The sequence below is a fragment of the Silurus meridionalis genome, chromosome 16, assembly GCF_014805685.1.
Source record: "Silurus meridionalis isolate SWU-2019-XX chromosome 16, ASM1480568v1, whole genome shotgun sequence".
In the NCBI taxonomy this organism is placed as follows: Eukaryota; Metazoa; Chordata; class Actinopteri; order Siluriformes; family Siluridae; genus Silurus; species Silurus meridionalis.
In genome coordinates this window covers 15,707,474-15,728,591 of record NC_060899.1, presented here as the reverse complement: position 1 = coordinate 15,728,591, position 21,118 = coordinate 15,707,474, and the positions used below count along the sequence as shown (strand labels likewise).

The following is a 21,118-nucleotide window of genomic DNA, read 5'->3' as shown; positions in this document are numbered from 1 at the left end:
AATTGAGCTGGAATCATATTTAAAAGCCCACAATATAAAACATTGTCTTTTAATCCAGATTTCTAGTACTAGTTAGTGACAGAAATTTGAATGAGGTTTATTCCTGAACATCATGTCTCCACCCAACCGAGGAGCTTCATCTGCTTTACTGAATGGTGTGAAATCTTACTGGCGTTTAAACCTCTAAGGACTTACGAAGGTGTGAATTGCTGTGAAACCACCAGGGTAAAAATGCTAAGCCTGGTTTACGATCCCTTACAACGTGTGATCTACGACGCAGTGCGAATTAGTGTTTCAAATGGATCAGCAGCATCGTATTTCTGTGTGGTGTTCTTCAGAGGTGGTCCTGCAGAACTGGCATGCTCACCTGTCCACTATTTGTTTAAGGACAAACATCAAAAATTCTCATTTTCTGGTGGATCCAGAGCCTATTTACGGATTATATTCAGGGATCTTCAACAAATTCATATCTCAGGAACCATGAAAAAGTTGAAATCACAAGAAATATGGTGGATCTTCTTCCAGTTTATTCATTTTTAAAACCAGACTGTAGCCATTGTTGTCTGGAAAAGGACAGATGATGCTTCTCAGATGACTGAAGAACCACATATCCACTTGCCCTACTTAATTTTAGTGGACCATTTCAAAAGTACTGAAATTCAGCAGGGTTACAGAAAAGAATCGAAGACGGGGTGATACGGCGGAACCACAGTTAATCTTACTACCTCCTTTATCTTCTAACAACAGCGAGTCCCAAAGTCCCAAAGTCTTTTATTCCTCTTATAGCAGAGCACAGCACAGTTCCTGGTAAAATGCTATCATCAATCTCTCTCTTCAACTCGCAGTTTTTTTGGAGTTAATAAAAAGAAAAATGCAGCTTGTTACAAGAGTCACAAAGCACTAATTCTGTACTGACACTGGAGACTCCTTCCATGAATCCATCTTCTATATCACTTATCCTACACTGCATGGAGCCCTCAGCATATCCAAAGGAATTTGTATCACCAGGGTCTAGCACAAGGACATTGGACATTGTGACATGCCACAATGAACAATCTGGAAATGCCAATCGACCTACAACACATTTCCTGAAGGAGGAAACCTGAAAAACCTTGAGTACACTCTGTAACACATGAGGTAGGATTCAAACCCTGGACCCTAGAGATACGAGGAATGCATGCAACCAAAGACAACACTTGAGGCATCTTCCTGTTTCCTCTACTTCCAAGAGAAACCTCACCATACATATATTCATGAAAGTATAAAAATGATGGGTTTTCCCATAAATGTACTGTTTATGGACAAACTCTTCTCCAAACTCTTACTCATATGGTTTCCATGGGTTGAAGTGGAAGATCTCAAACTACAGAGCTCTGATCTCAAACCTATGGGATGTATGTGAACGCTGACTGCACCTCAGGTCTCCTCACCTCACCTACACCAGTACCTGACTTTACTAAAACAAATGATCATGAGCACCATCCAAAATATAGTGGAGCATCTTACCAGAAGAGTGAAGGGAATTACAAGAACAAATTGGGACTTAATGTGGAATGCGATGCTCAAAAAACACATACCGTACTTATGATCAGGTGTCCACAAACTTTTGGCAATATGGTGTATATGGCATTTGCAGGTCTACTCATATTTAGGTCCTGTATATGAACCCATAAATCCTGCACAAAGAAATGTAGACCCTAAGACCCTATCTTTTAAAATCCTGACTGTCCATGCTAATGTTCGCTACAGGCTCTTTGGCTTAGGTACATTAGACCTCGGGCATGTTGGTGGTGTGACCCGGGCATGTCAAGCTTTGTTTTGAGGTTGTGGGAGCTTGTGAGGAGAACGTTTGAGGCATGTGGAGAAGCCGGCTGTTCATCTTTCTCTTGCTCTCCCTGCTGCTTTCAGCTCCCATCTGTGTCAGAGCTGCAATCGAAGCTTTTGATGTTGACCTAAATATATCTCCAAACTCCTCTAGAATATTTGAACTACTTTAGAAGTTCACGCTTCATAAGTATATTTCATTGGAGAGAAAAATTCTTCACGGATACTTTGAATGGCTAATTGTTCTCAGCTTCTAAGGTGGTTCCACCTGTATGAGGTTCTCAGTCAGTCCTAAAAAGATCTGCTCAGTTTTAATAGGTTTTTGTGATCTGATGTGTTCATGAGTTTGCAGTATTCCTTTATAATCAGGAGACCTCACTGTGAATGTGTGTGTGTGTGTGTGTGTGTGTGTGTGTGTGTGTGTGTGTGTAATGTGAGATGTGAAAAGGCTTACAGCTCGCTTCCTCTCAGCGTATTGAGCTATAGGAGCGACCCGGTGCTTTCTGATCGATAATCCATCACAAGCGTGTCACCATTTCAGCTCCAGCTGCTGCTCGTGGCTCGAATCAGGTGATTCGTCCTACAGGTTTCATCATAAACGTGACGGCTGACGGACCGTAGGACAAATGTGACACACGTGGATAAATGAAATTCTGAGAAAAATACATCAATTCTGCGATGTTTGCCAAAAAACAGGCTGTGTGATGTGGACAGAACGTTATTGTTCTATCATTTCTATTGCTACATATTGCAGCTTCACGTTGCGCGTACGGGAATTCATCCCGAGACAATCCGAATTGGGAAACCGAACATGATTTAACGACTCGGAAACAAAGCAAGACTTCGTGAAAACTCTGAGTTTAGAAAGAGTAAATAAATGAGGAAGTAATGATGCGCAAATGAGCCGTCATATGACTCTTACTATCCTTGTTATGAGGACCTCTGGTGGTATGGAGTGGAAGTGTCAGGTGAGCTGGTGACACGTTAGTGTAGTAATTTTGTATTTTTTCTCTTTTTTTCCCCATGTGGTTTTGCAACAGTAACGTATGTCACCCAGGTTCGAATAAAAACAAACATTGTTTCCTCTGAACAGTGGATGATGAAATATGTCTGCCACTTGAACTCCAAGAAGCATTTAAGTAAATTGGCGGTTCCTGAGCCTGGTCATTCTAATAAACGTATCCTCTGCAGCAGAGGTAGCTCTTGGTCTTACTTTGCTGAAACGGTCCTCACGAGCGCCTGTTTTATTATAGAGTTTGATGGATTTGGAGACCATTTGGAGACCTGTGATTTCGAGCTGCTGTTATCGAAAACTATGACGTATTATGACCAATCGAATCGCAGGATTACCCGGGGGCGTGGTTTCAAAAGTCGGAAACTTACATGAGCTAATTAAGTAATCACACTCAGCTGATTGGTCAGGTTCGATTGGTGCTCATTTGTGAGATGACGGTTCAACCGATTTAGCTATATACCGGCGCTTCAGCACTCCTCCATCCGTCACTCCATTTCTCTCTCTCTCTCTCTCTCTCTCTCTCTCTCTCCCCCCCTTCCCTCAGCAGCAGTATAGAGGCGTCAAAGAGCGGCTCTTTCTCACCGGCGCGCGCGGGCGGAAGCAGGCGGTGACGCTTCCCCGGTAAAGAGCGCGCGCGCCTCCAGTCGCAGTCGGTGAGTCACTCGCTCGCGCGCAGTCACCGGCGGCGGACACGAGCGGAATGTAGCGGCGGGATGTGAGCATCAGCGCACCCTCGCACGACCCACGGACCCAGGACGTGTGCAGGATCCAGCGCGCGTCGGTGGGTGAGTGAGTGGCGCGTGCGCGTCCGGCGGAAAATCATCATCATCATCATCATCATCATAATTCTGATAACAAGAAGAAGAGGAAGCTGGGGTGAAAATTCAGCGCGGTGCGTCGGCGCAGAGCTGAAGCGCAACAAGACACACTCTCCTCCTGGGGATTTTAATTTCAACCGGGACCACCGCACACACGACGGCCATCGGCGGCTTCGGACGCGCAGTCCGGAGGATCAACAGCGCGCGGGCGCGTGAAATCAGGCGCGTGCGTGCGTGCGCTTTATTTGTCCGGGATGACCGGATGAGGGGAAGGACGCGCGACTGGTCTCGTGCAGCAGGTTCACCGGCGGGCTCGCGCAGGTCTGTCATCAATCCTACATCCGGTATTGCTGCTGGGAAGTTACACATCTATCTATCTCTCTATCTCTATCTCTCTCTCTCTCTCTCTCGGCCTGTCAAAGATCTGCAGTTTACAGATGTTACATTGAAGCAAAAGTCTCTCTCTCTCTCTGTCTCTCTCTCTTTCTCTCTCTCACACACACACACACACACACACACACACACACACACACACGCGCGCAGAATGTCAACTAACTGCGCATTACAGCGCGTGCACAGGAAATTGCTCTCCTCCTCTACAACCTTCACCAGAGTCCCGCAGAACCACCAGGGTTAGAATGAGTGAGGGGGCGGGGATTGGGGTGGAGTCAAGGGCGGGACTAAAGCGGAATTGGGGGCGGGGCTACCGGTAATAAGGTTTGTTTTGTTTGTGATTAGTGACGTTCAGGGGAGTTTGTGGGGTGTGTGTGGGGTGTGTGTGGGGTGTGTGTCAGGTTACTGTCATGTTGATGAGGACAAATAAAAGCGAAAAGAAAACAGCAGAAACGAATATGATGACGGATGTGACTTATTTGGAGGGGTCATGACCTGTACAACACCATCGTACACACACACACACACACACACACATTAGCACTTCTGTCTTTTTGTCTCTCTCTCTGCATGTGCTGCCCCTGACTCTGACCTGTCTCACCTCAGAGTGTAATGTTTGTGTGACTTCCTCACACACTGAGACCTCTCATTTGCGTGAAACAGGCGTGTGCGATCCGTCATGTGGTTCTCCACTGTGTGTGTGTGTGTGTGTGTGTGTGTGTTGGCATAATATCAAACAGGTCACGTACTCCACTACAGCAGAGCTATAATTCACTGACTGAGAATGATATACCGCTCTTTCTCCTCTCTCTCTCTCTCTCTCTCTCTCTCTCATACCACCTTGTTTTCTGTCTCCAGCTCTCTGTCTATTTCTTTTTCCATTTCACTTTCTTTCTACTGCCTCATACTCGATATCGCTCTTTATGGTGCCTCACTCTGTCTCTTTTTTCACCTCTCTCTCTCTCTCTCTCTCTCTCTCTCTCTCTCTCTCTCATCTATCTGTTGTAACTACATGTCTTTTGCTTTGCTTGTGTCCTCTGAGCCCACTGTCTCAGCCTCGGCCCCTCCAGCAGCTGATAGATGATATATTCAGGGGCCCTGATGGTCTTCTCTTGGCCCTGGGTCTTGACCCCTGGGATACTGGATTACCAGGGAGGCTGAGACTCAGCGAGGGTTTTATTTATTTATTTTTGTTCCTCCATGTGACACGAGCCTCAGCTACTGCTTTAGGATTCTGCCTGCCGAAATTAAATGTCGGATTTGTCCGAGGGCAGATGATTGATGGCTGAGTAACGAATCTAAAGACAGAGCCGTGCAGGGTCGGCCCAGAGCCGGTGGAGGAATGAGGCGGAATTAAACAGGACGTTCATTTTAGTGGTGGAAATTTCCACAGAAAAATGTCAAAATATTGTTTAAAAATCATCAAGGAAACACCAAAGATCTCGATATACACTATATGAACAAAAGTATTGTGACACCTGACCTTTCCTGCCATATGTGGTTGTTCTCCAAACTGTAACACAAAGCTGGAGGTACACACTTGTACAGGACGTCTTTGGATGCTGTACTTGGAAACCCAAACCAGTTCCAGCATGACAATGCCCCTGTGCACAACGCCAGCTCTGTGAAGATCTGCTTTACATGGTTTGAAGAGGAAGATCTAACGCTATAGAGCTCTGATCTCCTCCCTACTAAACACCTTTGGGTTGAATGTTAACGCTGACTGCACCCCAGGCCTCCTCACCTTCTCCCCTTCTCCCCTACATCCGTACCTGACTTTACTAACACACTTGTAGCTGAATGAATCTCCTTGAATCTCCACAAAATCTAGTGGAACATCTTCCCAGAACAGTGGAGGGAATTATAAGAACAAATTGGGACTAAATGTGGAATGCGATGCTCAAAAAGCACATACCGTACTTATGATCAGGTGTCCACAAACTTTTGGCAATATGGTGTATATGACATTTGCAGATCTACTTATATTTAGACTCATATTTAGTTCCTGTATATGAATTATGAGAGCAAATCAGAACTAGCACATGCCACACTTATGACAGGTGGCTGCCAAAATTGTGTAGCTTCTTGAGTTGAGTTCTTCATCCAGTTTGGTCAGAAGGTGATTCGGTTCCTGACAGTCAAAAAAAAAATAGCAACCAATTCTTCTTTTTTACATCAAAGTCATGTTTAGGGGTCCAAGCACCAATGTCATGTCAGACTTAATAATGTGTTCTATCAGTGGAACAGCAAGTTACAAAGAGTACAAAACATTTTACAACAAGGACCTTTCAAAATCGTATCTCTGTAGAGGTGCTGAGATCTTTCACGTGGAATTCAGAAATTGTGGGCACTTTTTAAATGATTGTTTTTGTATGAGTCCAAATTTACACCAAATCCAAAAGGGGCCCAGCAGGTAGCTTTGTTGCCTCAAGTGATAATTTTAGTCTTGAACTTAGGTTTCTTCCAGGTTCTCTAGTTTCCTCCTATTTTTGATGTACATACAGTAGACAGAAATGGTGCACTGATTTACCCATAGGTGTGATCATTTATAAAATAATCTCCTCCTGTCACTTCTCCTAATCACAACCAGGATGGTATCCAGATACACCATGAAGAGTCAGGACCAGGATGATGATGAATGATTGCATTTTTATATAAAAAAACATCGATATCTCAGTGATATCACGAAAACATTGTCCAGGGATTATAATTTCACAATCTCCACACACACCTTCTTGATCACATTATATAAGATGCTCCTGACCAGGTTTGAGCTTACAAACTTGTTGCCTTGACAACAAGTCTCTTTCGATGCAGGGCAAATCCACTTCCGCTAATTGAGGTGTGAAAAACCGAACCCCTGGACTCAGATCAGCCTTTAGCTACACCTTAACGGCATACCATCATTTTTCATGCTCTAGCTTATTGCCGTTGTTCTTTTCCATCCATTCAGCTGCTTATCAGGCCCCTGGTACATCATCCTCGTTTTAAACGTCTTTAACGTCTGCTGAGGAAGCATGTTTATCTCAAAACACAGCAGAAAGCATTCGCGGAGGAACGTTGCTCCATCCACATCGATTATAATTACACTTAATCTTCCTCGCCGGAGAAGGCCCGGACGTCCCGGCCGAAATTAATACTGATTTGTCTTCAGACGTAACGCACAAGAAGAGATAAATTGCCCCTGAACAAAAGCGTGAAATTTGAGTCACGACGAGGATAAGTGGATAATCTGTTCTGCTCAGGTACAAACAGCCGGTTTCAATTCTGGATAAATATTCACACAGATGAAAACTTGTTTGGCCAAATTGTTTTATGTCTCTAATAACCAGCGTGTCAGTGCTGTGAAATACTGCCCTCTCCTTGTTTCTATAGTAACAACCTAAACAAATACCTCCAGTGGACACCACCATAAATCATGTGTAATTATTAAGTCAGTTATGTTCAGTTCAGATTTTCAGAAGGAGTCTCCAGTGTTAGGGCTTTGCGTCAAGCTGTCAGATGTCCAGATTTTTTGTTCTTCTTCTTTGCGGTTTCTTAGTAAATATCTTTTGATAGTTGCTTTTACGTAAGCGATAACTCGCTCTGTAGCATTAAATGTATCCATAAACAAATTTCCAGATTATTTCATCATTCTTCAGTGGACTTTCCAAAGCCGATTCGTTCGAGACGTGCTGTTATAGAAAAATAATGTTGGCATGGTAACAGTAACCCACTTCCTTACACTCAGTATTTTCCTACAAACAGCTCATCACCAAGTGTTCTATTCCTTTCTCTTATATTCTATCCATCACTTCATTCCTTCAGGAATTTAATATTCACTACACTATTACATCAAACACAACATTACTATATACAACTGCCTATTATACTGTATATACTGTAACATTCAACCCTATAATATACAATATGCATTATTATACTTGAACATTACTGTATAATGTGCTATACTATAAAATTAAACACAATTGCATACTATACTATAATTATTCTATAGTATACTGTTATAATGTACTATACTATAAAATGAAACTATACTATGCTATAACTATTCTACACTATATTACATACTATATACTATACTATTTACACTATTCTATTCAATACTGTATACACTTTTTTTACTCTATACTATACTATATACTATACTATAACTATTCTATACTGTATACCCTTTTTTACTCTATACTACACTATATACTATACACGATACTATACTATAACTATTCTATACTATATACCCTATTTTACTCTATACTACACTATATACTATATTCTATACTATATACCCTATTTTACTCTATACTACACTATATACTATATTCTTTACTATATACACTATTTTACTCAATACTACACTATATACTATATTCTATACTATATACACACTATTTTACTCTATACTACACTATATGCTATATACTATACTATATACACTATTCTATACCATACGATATACTATACACATTAGTATATTATACCTTTACTATACTATATACACTATACTATACTACACTATACACTATACTATATATTATAACTATACTATACTATTCTGTACTATATACACTATTCTATACTATACGATATACTATACACGTTACTATATTATACCTATTCTATACTATATACACTATTTTACTCTATACTACACTATATACTATACACTATACTATACTACATACACTATTCTACTTTATACTATACTATACACTATACTATACTATGCAATACTATATACTATACACTATACTATATATTATAACTATACTACAACTATTCTATAACATATACACTATACTATACTATACTATACTATACTATACTATACTACACTATACTATACTATACTATACTATACTATACTATACCAGTAACCAGTTCTGGGCCGTCAGGACTCTTGCCTTTACTCTGCCAGAATCCCAATAGTCTGTTCTCTTCATTTCATAGCTTTTCTGTGAGGTGCACTTCTGCTAGGAGCAGCATACTGAGAGTCTTAGCATTGGAGTTTCTATCCAATCAGATTTCAGCCGTCACTTCATGTGTTGCTGGGGTCAAAGGTATTTATTTATTTGAGCCTTTACAGTCAGCACCTTGATGCCTATCATTCATGCTGTTGCTTTAACCAGTCACCCAATTCAATTATGTTCGCATTTTGATGTCTTTTGACTGGAGAGCTCGCAACCCGCATCTGCACAAGCTCAAATATATTTGTGCGAATTTAATAGCTGTTTTTTCATTCCACATATATACTTTATACATAAACATATATTTATGACTTTGAGTCAAGTAGGCATTTGATATATATTTAAAATCCACTCCCACATTGTTTTTTTTTTCCTTATAAATTTTTCAAGCTTTGGACATTTGCCTAAGGTCATGTGGTATGATGTCTTCATGGCTGATTGGTCTGAGTGAATCCAGAGGAACAGCAGAACTGAAACCGGGTTGTGATTGTAATTTGTGAAGGCTGTAGCTACTGTTGGTTGCTGTTGTCCCTGATGAACCAGAAAACAGTCATAATGCTAATGATACAAAACATCCTGGATCAATGAGAGATCGATGTTTTAGGGCAGAACAGAAGACACGAGTTAAATGAGGGAAAACTGGTTGTAATTACTCGAGCGTGCTGAACCTCAGGAATCGATTATTTATTGCAAGAAAACGGCCTGTGGAGCCAATGTTTATGTTTGCGGTGTTGGAGTAAAGCGGATGAATAGATGGATGGATGGATGGATGGATGGACATGTTTAATCCCAATCCTTCGCTCAGCAATTAGCTGATCTTTCTGCTCTCCAGTGTGAAATTGGTGCCATCCAGTTCCAGCTCCAGTCACCTTCCTTATAACAACAAGGGCTCATGAGCAAAACACAAATTTGCACTAATATTTGGCTCAATGTTTTGGCAACTTTGCAAAAAAAAAAAAAAAAACATCTCAAGTATCACTCGGTGGGTTTTGAGGAATTGGCAGCGTGCCGGACTCTGAATCATGAATGTATCGCTGTTTCACTTTTATTTACTAACAAATAAACCAGATGCGATTCATTTTCACAAATGTTTCACTCCTCCTGCACTGCGATTACTACTTTTTATTTTAGTGACACAACATGCTTTTTTTATCCATTTATAATTACATCGAATTTCTGCAAACCAGTTAGTTCCTGTTCTTTCTAACATTCAACCAGTTATAACATGGGAAGGTGGCAGATTAGTGATTAAGACATTGGACTTTGGACCGAAAGGTGATAATTTTAAATTCTCACCACACCAAGCTGCCACCCTTGGGCCCCTGGGTGAGGCCCTTAACCCCATAGCTGCACAGTTGTATGAAAGAGATAAATGTAAGTCGCTTTGGATAAGCGTGTCTGCCAAACGCCATAAATAATGTAGATGTCATAGACGGTCGCTCTCTTTCACCTTTTTCACCGTTTATATTATTCCCTTTCTTGAAGACTTAATTAGTTTAATGGCGTAATCTCCTCAAGCGCTCGCACTAGAGACTCCTTCCATAAATGAGCACAATAACCATTACAGAAAACTTTACCACATCAACAGTTCCTCACAGTTGTTACTATAGAGACGGGAATATGTCGGAATGCGCCATGTGCAGCTGCATTGGTGACTACTATTAGTGAAGTCAAACTGAAATTATGAAAAGGAATTTCTCTCGGTTTGCACTGAAACATCTTCCTGAATGTTTTGGCTCCGCCCCCAGCCCCATTCCCACAATTTCTCAATCACACGGGACCTCAAGTGTGCGGATGTTAATTGGGTTGCGGAACGTTGTTAGCACTCTGACAGGAGGCTACACGTGCTGCTCCAGCTTTTTAAATGCCACCATCACTCGGGGACTGGATCTGCCTTCCTCTCCTCAAATATTATCAGCGGATTTGCTCGGTTTGCTGCGACACATTAAGCCGTGCGGAACCTCGCAGGACGTTTCGCGTTCACGCTGGTGCTTCACACGATGTTCTGTTTCTGTGTTTTACTTTAAATGTTCCTGTATGTGATGTTCCTGTTTGTCTGCCATGTGCTTGCTAATGTAAAAACATGAACACAAGGATGCGTAATACATAATACACAATACACATAAGTTCACAGCGATGTGCATTTAGCGCGTTAAAACCTTTAATCCAAGTCAAATCAAGGATCTTACACTCCACACAAAACATCTTCTTATTCCAGATCAGAGTCGGACAGTAGGGAAGTAATTTGTTACTGCAATTAAGTAGCTTTTAGCAGTATTTCCAAAGTAAAACAACTACAATTAAAACTAAATTTTTTGCGGAATCAGTCGTTTCTTTTTAATCACAGGGATAAAAACGTAACTGGTGAAACACCAATCAGGATCGAGCGCACGTTTTTTTTTTAAACTCGGCCTGATCCGCGCTTGGTGCATCTACTGATCACCAACATGCAGTTCAGCATCAGTTCAACATTAAGCAGAACATTTAGAGAGGAAGAAATGATGAAGAAACTCCAGACTCGAACTCGACACCACACACGTGACCTTTTCGCATGATGTTCAGCGAAAGAGTCAGCGGACTCATGCCGTCAGACACACAGTCACTCTGTACATCCACGGTGAGAGGAAAAGCATGTCAGAACGCAGCAGAACAGTTGGACGTGGTGAATACAGAGGGCTGGTGATTGTGGTGTACAGTTTTAATCCAATGATATCAGTTTTCTCTACCACAATGTACCACAGTATAATCCTGACTGAGCTCTGTGTACAAACTCAGTGTGTGTGTGTGTGTGTGTGTGTGTGTGTCAGACAAGAATCTTCACTCATCCCGCTATCTGAAGCAGAGATAACGCGCTCAGCGCTCGGTGCTGACGGGAAGCGCGAGGACTCCGTGGGCTTCACACTTCACACACAATAGCATGATTCAGCGGTGGACATATTATACAGTACCACACAAAGAGCAAACACAATCACCATTACTGCATGCTGAACATTCTGAGTAGTATCTCACACACACACACACACACACACACACACATGTCCATGCCAAGTGTGTGTGTGTGTGTGTGTGTGTGTGTGTGTGTGTGTGTGTGTGGAGGGAGGAAGAGATGTAATGAGACAAACCACAATTTAATATAACTATCTACGTCCCAAAAAGGTTTTTTGCCAGAATAAAGATGCACATTTCTGAATGTGTCTGAGATCTTTCTGAGATCATAGTTCCAACCCTGGTCCAGTGAGCAGCTTTGGATCTCACCAGGGTTGATCAGCGTCCAGCCACAGCGCTTTTCCCGTTGTTGAATGGATCATAGCATGTTTTGGATCACCGCAGCACCACCGCTTGACGTCCCTCCTGATTTGTGAAACCTCCAAGCAGCCAGGAGCAACAACAAGAACATCACGAGGCTCCGACATTCTCCAAAGGCACAACCAAATCAGGGGCATCACCTCAGCCCTCAGGATCTTCCCCTGATTGCTGCTCAAAGCTGCTTCCTGTTTGTCCACCTGCTGCTTGTAATTAGCCTCAATGGTGTCTTATTGACCTGTGTGTGTGTGTGTGTGTGTGTGTGTGTGTGTGTGTGTGTGTGTGTGTGTGTGTGTGTATTTGGTTCAGCCATTTGCAATTTGCAATAATTCGTCACTACAAGGTTGTAACTCGAATCCTGGGATTTTCAGCTACACTATAAGGTCAAAAATATTTGGACGCTTTTCCAGCTACATGTGGTTCTTCCACAAACTGTTGCCTCAAAGTCGAAGGCACACAATTGTAACGGAAGTCTTTGGATGTGCTACAACGGAATTTTCCTTTCACCTGGGTCAACTAGGAGACCCAATCCTGTTCCAGCATGACAATGCTCCTGTGCACAAAGCCAGCTCCAGGAAGATCTGCTTTTCATGGGTTGAATGTGTGTGAAAGATCTCCTGCTATGAAGCTCTGAACACCTTTGGGATGAATGGGAAGACTGAATGCACCCCAGGCCTCCTCACCTCACCTACCTGACTTTACTAACACATTTGTGGCTGAATTAATCTCCACAAATCTTCACAAAAACTAGTGGAACATCTTTTACATTGTGCTTAGAACATTTTGTGTGTGGTTTTGTGGGCGACTGATAAAATTCGAATCTACATTTTCCTGAAACTGCAGGACACCGAGGGTCTTTTCCCCTCAGGATTGCACACCTGATCCCGAGCGTGTGAGAATACCAGTGGAATGACGCTCCCTCCATCCCCAGTCCTTCCACTGACCGCTGTGTCGCTGCCTCGGTTTCTGTCACGTGAGGAACTTAAAGGCAAGCTGCCGCCAGGACGCTGAAATATGCCGTTCCATATGATCCCTCTCCTCCCCTGAAACAGCCCTGGAGGAACGCCAGCAGTGCTCAGCAGCCAGCTGTTGATAAAGAACAGGGCTCAAGAAGATTGTAGTGAAAGCAGGCTAAAAGCTAATCAGTCATCAGGCGCAGTACGAACGCGTCTTTAGAAGTTGACGTTCTGCTCGGAACAATTTAACATTAATCAGCAAACTGATTAACGCACAGATGGACAAAATGGCTGCCCAGAGAACCGTAATTATTATTAGCTGTAGGATCAGTCGTAGGTTTCAAAACATTTATTTCTACACTCGGATGATGAGAAGATTTGATGCATTAATGGAGAAAATGTGGGTAAATAATCACTCACTTATCTCTGAATCGATATCTATGAACTAATAATGAGTCCGCACTTGCGCTAATAACCAACTAACAAAGCGCTAACCTTAACCACGATTTGACCAATTCTTCATTCTTGAGTTATATACTTTTTTTATAGAAAATAATTATTGTAATGGATTTTGCTACAAACACCATTAAAAACCATCAGCTGTTATACATTACATCCATCCCCAAATACCAAGTTTCCATTACGTAGTACTGGGGTCCCCAAATTTCTTTTTTTGTGAGGGCCACATCATTTTTTCTTCCTTTAATGTGAGGCGGGTCGGTCAGTAACAGAAAATAACGTGCAGGAGTGAGTAGCGGTATTATTGTGGAGATTTTATTATGATTTTTAATTTATTTATTTTGCCCCAATACAAGATTAGTCTATTGTTTTGTTCTTCACCGTACAGACAAATGAACATTTGAAGATATATATCTCCAATTATAAGAGCATTATTACTATCATAATGACTTTTTTTCATATTTTTGCTATTAAAAATCAAAACATTTACTTGCATGTGCGTATTGTTGGTGGGTGAATCCAACAAATAATTCAGCTACGTTAATAACCAGAGGTCGACTGATGCATCCTACTTGCTGATAACTGATTAATCATCTTATAAAATTTTTTAAATAGATACTGGATAAAAACAAACACTCCATGTAAAATAGTACTGAATTTAGTATTACTAAAATAACAATCGAAAAAAAGAACTGACTTGAAAATGTGCGAAAGGAAATAAATACGAATATCTTTATTAATAAATATAATTCTATCATTAATTAACTAGAAATAATACATATAATATAGCGCTCTCCGTGTAGCACGCAGTCTCACTTAAAAACATCCAGCACGCGGTGTCAGTGATTCGCCTCTAGAGGCCGCTCTTGTGATAACAGCCGTTCGAAAGCCGGAAAAACTATCCAAATGGATTATTGTTCCATTAACTATCTGTGCCTCGACCTCTATTAATAACTAAGAGAAATTGTAGTTTGAAAGCCAAATTTTATCAAATCCAGATGCGATATGAGTAAAACATTTAAATTTACAGCAAATTAAAATATTTCTCTGCCATTGTTCAGAGGGTCGACGGAGTGAATTTGTACACATCATTACCATAACCAACCTAATAATCTCTAAATGTTTAAGTCTAGTGGTGTCAAATTGTAATCTAAAAGATCCCAAAGGTCTTCTATTGCTCCTTTATGGTATGAGATGTAACATGTAACATGCAATGGTGTAGAGATCTACATCATTACAGCTTCTGTAATGTTCCTGTATCTCCTACTAGATGGAAGGAGATGGAAAAGTTTGTGACTAGGATAGGATGAAGTCCCTGATGATGATGATGTGTGATGGACATCAACTGTGGTGATGTTCAGTGGCCGGTGGTTGGGCACCAATGATGCCAGAGTGCTTTTCTACCAAACACCATGTTACACTGTGATGAAGTTGGTCAGCATGTTCTTACTGATCACCTCTGAGAACAATAAAGAACATTACTATACATTCATTACATTATTATCACAATCAGGGCAAAAAGAAAAAAAAAAAAGTATGTTCTTATGTTAAATTTCCGGTGTGTTTAGCAGCGATAGCAGAGAAGCCCAGGCGTACAGTACACAGGTATTATTTACATCCAGCAGTTAATTATGGGGAAACGTCCTTCAGGGAGGATAATGATGTGTTTTCAGTGGCGATTAAATTAAAAAAATACTAACAATACCACTGAGAAGAAATAACCCTGCCCTGCAAACTGTGGGCTCGTGGAGCCCTTTGGGAAAAGCTTCACTCGTTAAGACGAGAATGAAAATGCATGAACGTTTTCTCACGAGGCGTTCGCCTGAACTCCGCCGCAACACCAAACTAAAATAGAGGCGCTAATGTGAAAGATCAGGCGAGGACACGGCGCACCACGCTGTAAAGTAGAAACGGCAGCTCCACATATCCAGGCTGACAAAGATCACATCAAATGTTTCAAATATCTATTTTAAAAGGTTAGCGTTGTCCACTGAGGTCTAATGTCTCGCTCTCTCCTGAGCATTTCTCACCCGAATACCATACAAAATGTGTGTGAGAACATTTAGTCCTTATAGTCTCTTATAATGAGCTCCACTCTTCTGGGAAGAAGTTCCACTAGATTTTTTTTGGGAATTTCTAACAGCCACAAGTGTGTTAGTAAAATCAGGTACTGATGTAGGTGAGAAGGTGAGGAGGTCTGGGGTGCAGTCAGCATGAAACATTCAGCCCAATTTAGTGTGTGTGTGTGTGTGTGTGTGTGTGGTGTGGTGTGGTGTAGTGAGTGTGTGTGTGTGTGTGTGTGTGTGTGTGTGTGTGTGTGTGTGTGTGTAGTGAGGTGTGTGTGTGTGTGTGTGTGTGTGTGTGTGTGTGTGTAGTGTAGTGTGTGTTTAGTGTAGGGGAGTGTGTGTGTGTGTTTAGTGTAGTGTTGTGTGTGTGTGTGTGTGTGTGTGTGTGTGAGTGTAGTGTAGTGAGGTGTAGTGCGTGTGTGTGTGTGTGTAGTGAAATGTTCGTGTGTGTAGTGAAGTGTAGTGCGTGTGTGTGTGTGTGTGTGTGTAGTGTAGTAAAGTGCAGTGCGTGTGTGTAGTGAAGTGTAGTGCGTGTTTGCGTGTGTGTAGTAAAGTGCAGTGCGTGTGTGTGTGTGTGTAGTGAAGTGTGTGTGTGTGTGTGTGTGTGTGTGTGTAGTGTAGTGTAGTGTAGTGTGTGTGTGTGTGTGTGTGTGTGTGTGTGTGTGTGTGTGTGTGTATAGTGTAGTGTAGTGTGTGTGTGTGTGTGTGTGTGTGTGTGTGTGTGTGTAGTGTAGTGAGTGTAGTGTGTGTGTGTGTGTGTGTGTGTGTGTGTGTGTGTGTGTGTAAAGTGCAGTGCGTGTGTGTGTGTGTGAAGTGTAGTGCGTGTGTGCGTGTGTGTGTAGTTAGTGTGTGTGTGTGTGTGTGTGTGTGTGTGTGTGTGTAGTGTGTAGTGTGTGTGTGTGTGTGTGTGTGTAGTTAGGTGTAGTGTGTGTGTGTGTGTGTAGTTAGTGTAGTGTGTGTGTGTGTGTAGTGTGTGTGTGTGTGTGTGTGTGTGTGTGTGTGTGTGTGTGTGTGTGTGTATGTAGTGTAGTGAGAACCGCCGCTGGGGACGAAGGCTTTATTTCATATAAGTGTCATGTGATCTCTGTTTGTGGAAGTGCTTATGAGATTCCTCTCCTGAACACAACACAGAGACTCTCGGGAAGAATCAATAGAGCGCTTATCAAATCTGCGCATCTGTGCTAATGATTTGTGTGACGTGTATACGTGCACATGCACACACACACACACACACACACACACACACACACACAGACACACACAGACGGTCTCAGAAGCATCGTATGGCTGTATATCACGGCTGCTGTAAGCTCTGGAGCAGACCGCTGGCCTCAGGAAAAACAGATCCGTGTCTTACAAGCTGCCCATCTAATTCAATTATCAGCCGCTTCAGCCATCCATAACAACAAGCATCAGAAAATCCACATCTTTATCTGGACACCACTGCAGTCACCACAGTAACACAACGCAGCATGTGTGATGGCTACCTGGGCACACATGGCGGTAGGATGCATTATGGGAAGAAGGCAAGCCGGTGGTGGACGTGCAATGCTTTAGGCAATGTTCTGCTCAGAAACCTTGGGTCCAGCCATCCATGTGAATGCTACTTTGACACGTACCACCTACCTTAGCATTGTTGCAGACCATGTACACCCTTTAATTGGTATTCCGTTATAGCTGCTGCCGCTTTCAGCAGGATAAAGTGCCCTGCTACAAAGCAAAAATGGTTCAGGAATGGTTTGAGGAGCACAACGAGTTAAAGGTGTTGACATGGCCTCCAGATCTCAATCCACTCGTGCATCTGTGGGATGTGCTGGACAAACAAGTCAGATCCATGGAGAACCCACCTCGCATCTTACAGGATTAAAGGATCTGCTGCTAACATCTTGGAGCCAGATACCACAGCACACCTTCAGGGGTCTAGTGGAGTCCACGTATCGATGGGTCAGAGGTGTTTTGGCAGCAAAATGAGGAACAACACAGCAGGTCATAATGTTATGGCTGATCGGTGTAAAGTACGCAGAATACAGGCTTCGTCACGGCATCGATTCACTGTTTCAGTCCTGAAGTTCTGAATGTAATCATGTCTTGAGCATCTGGGGGTGACTAAATGAAAAACAAAATGACGTGTTCGGAGCGAAGGTGCGATCTCCTCATCGAACTCAGCACTGTTAGGGAGGCTACTTGTGAATTAATTACACATTCAGCATTTTAATTACACCGAGGCGCAACCCCAAGGCCATCCTGACCTTTTTTTACACCAGGATTAGAAGGAAGCGCCGTGATCCGCTTCCCTGCCGACGCTCAGCTTCTTAACGCTGAGCTCCTGAAATGGATCACGATCTTCTGCTCTGTACGGTTTGGTGAGATTACTGCCATCATCTGTGTGTAACATATTGTTGAGAAAATCGGCACAGATGCCGTTAGTACTGCTGTTTATTAACCGTGTGTTCAGGGTTTTGATTAGGTTTCAACACGCATTAATAAAAATTCATCATCTGTTTTTAAGTGTATTTGGAGGCAAAGCATCATTTCTTGTTCAAATCTCAACAAATTTTTAACAGCTTTTTTGGACACATGAACGTAAGATTGGTACAGTATGTGCTCCCTTTTCAACATCCAGTTCCACACATTGTCTACGTTTGCTCTTATTATAAGATTCACTCTTCGGGGAAGATGTTCCACTAGATTTCGTGGAGATTTGTGGAGATTCATTCAGCCACAGTGGTGTCAGTAAAGCCAGGTACTCTATAGCAGGAGATCTTCCACACACATCCAATCCATGGACAGCAAATCTTCATTGAGCTGGCTTTGTCTCCTCATTCACGTGAATAGAAAATGACATGTTACAGCATCCAAAAAACGTCCAAATCGTGTGTATTAGCATCGAACTGTTAATAATATGATTTTAATATGATTTGAATTTTAACATCAGAAGTTGTTGATTTGTGGCAACTTTTTTGTCGTATCAGTGAACAAAAAGTGAGCCTTTCTGTTTATTCTTTATTTTCTGCTCAAGGTAACAATTCCTGTAAACACACCTGTTTTGGGGATATTCTAAAACGCTTAACGTGAAAAAGACGGCGTTTTTACTTGACCAAACTCAGTAAACACATTAATAATAAAGCACACTACACGTACAGATAAACAGATGAGTCCAGAATACGAATATGTTTAATTACATGTTAAGTATTTGACTCCCATAGAAAACTGTTAAGGGAAAAAGCTTAATGTGGATCAATGCGAAGACAACGTTTTTAAAAACAATTTTTTTCCGGTTAAGTGTTTTAGAATGGTCCCAGCATTAACCCTGTGGTTTGCAGCTGCATGACTGTCAGGACGGCCTGTGTATTATTCAGCACTTTCTGACCAATCGCAATCCAGAATGTGGTATTAAAGTATTATTTACAATAATAGATGTGTAATAGATGGCATCACATATGTTCAGAAGTAGTTTGGTAGACAGTGCTAATAATTTCACTTCTTGATGTAACGAGCGCCAATTTTCACACGTTCTTAAAGATGCGATCAAACCCAGTAATTGCATGTAATTAAATACAAAATAAATGATTAAATATGAGCTATTTTTGCTTTTAAATGCAACAATGTACGGCTAATATACACACTACAGTAGGAGTTATTTTTTTCTTTCTCCTTTCCGGCGAGGTCATTCCAGGTCATTCTGCCAAATCCAGGCGCCTTAGCATCGAGCTTTAACGCCCCGCGTGCGATGCTGCGATTTTATCGAGCGAATCCGTCTCGAGTGGGAAACTGTGCCAATTTAAGCACACGGTATGTAAATATACAGTACGTCTGAGTGCATAATGGATTCGATGCGTCTCCAGGTCTGTTGCGCAGACGGCGATTGGCGAAGCGAAGAGATGCAGGATACGACACAAACACGAGCCGAGGAAAGACATAATCTTTCTTTAAGCGTGACAGGATTTTAATCCAGAATTTAAAAAAAAAGCACTCATGGTTTCCAGACCATTTGTGTTGATGGTTATTCATTTGGATGAGGCTGCAAAATCCTGAAAATTTGTGTTTTTTAAATATCCTACCGTGTTTTCTGTCTAATGAGCTCCACTCTTCCTAGAAGATGTTCCACTAGATTTTGTGGAGATTTGTGGAGATTCATTCATTTTCTCGGGTGTTAGTAAAGTCAGCAGTCAGCGTCAACGATCACATTCATCACATTCGTTCAGAGCTCTATAGCAGAAGATCTTCCACTCCAATTAATATAAAGTAGATCTTCATGGAGCTGGTTTTGTGTACAGGAGCATTGTCATGCTGGAACAGTAGATATACACCTAAATTTGTAAATTGAATCAGTCACTTATCATCATACTTTTTATTACGTTTCTATAGCGTGTTTGGCCCTGTTTTTCTCAACTGTGTGCCTTGGCCTCTTCGGAATACAGTTTCGGAGCATCTTTCACCGTCTGAAGATCGATACCTGACTACATTTCATCTTTATTTTAAATTTCCTGATTTTGTATTGCTCATAAATCGAGTCATTTACTCTACACTTGCAACATCCGGCCAGATGTTTTCGTTAAGCTTCCCGAAATGCTCTTTTACGCTTAAACCCCCCGACAGACTGCGGTTGGTCCTCACACGTCGACACGTGGAGCTTTTCTTATCTGCAGCTCACTAATTCCTGACAGAGCAAAGTTAATTAATTTTGCCGGGAGTCAGAGTTATTAATTGCCTCGGGGTGACGAAACCTTCCCGATCGCTGATACACCGCGAGGCTTTTACGCCCCCTCCCCCCCGATAGGGCCGCATCAGTCTTACTGTCGCTCGCAGGAAGCTATCAGAGAAGTTATACACTGTGAGTCTGCTCGCGCAAAACACTGGCACGACGGAGAAACCGTGCTGAGAACCTCCTCGCTGAAACCTTCTCCAGTGTGACTCGGTGGTTCAGTTTCCTCATCGCTGTTTTCCGTGAGAGATGTGAGACGACAGGGAGCTTCGGCAAACAAATGAGGATGTAGTGTGTTTATAGATTATGTTCATTTTACACTCGGGGGTTCTAGTCGAAGTACGAAAAAAAACAGAAAGAAACAGCCATCTAGAGACCCAAAGTCCTTTGTTTCTTCACTCCATCCACTCGTTAATATAACCCTTCTGTTCTCTGTGTAACTCTCGTTCCTGCTGCTTTCAGTTAATCCTGCAACATCCTTCTTTTTTCCCTTTCTCATGTTTTTTTCTGAGGAAAGAATTGGTGGTGCACATATCCAGGGGTGAGTTCATGGAGGTTCCACCTTCATGTTGTCCAGTCAGTTGTGCTGATTGAGATCTTTTTAGGTTTCAC

At 42.0% G+C, this 21,118-nt stretch overlaps 1 protein-coding gene across 2 annotated transcripts in view; it reads left to right on the top strand.

Annotated features, from left to right (window-relative positions):
* The first annotated feature begins 3,401 nt into the window (after positions 1 to 3,401).
* The window catches only part of dlgap4a (discs, large (Drosophila) homolog-associated protein 4a), an 80,259-nt gene continuing 62,542 nt past the window's right edge, over positions 3,402 to 21,118 (top strand). Inside the window, exon 1 of one of the 2 annotated variants that reach the window (XM_046869181.1) lies at positions 3,402 to 3,978. The gene's annotated coding sequence lies outside the window, so the exon portion shown is untranslated. The remainder of the gene's footprint in view (positions 3,979 to 21,118) is intronic. The other variant, XM_046869182.1, reaches the window with a different exon arrangement.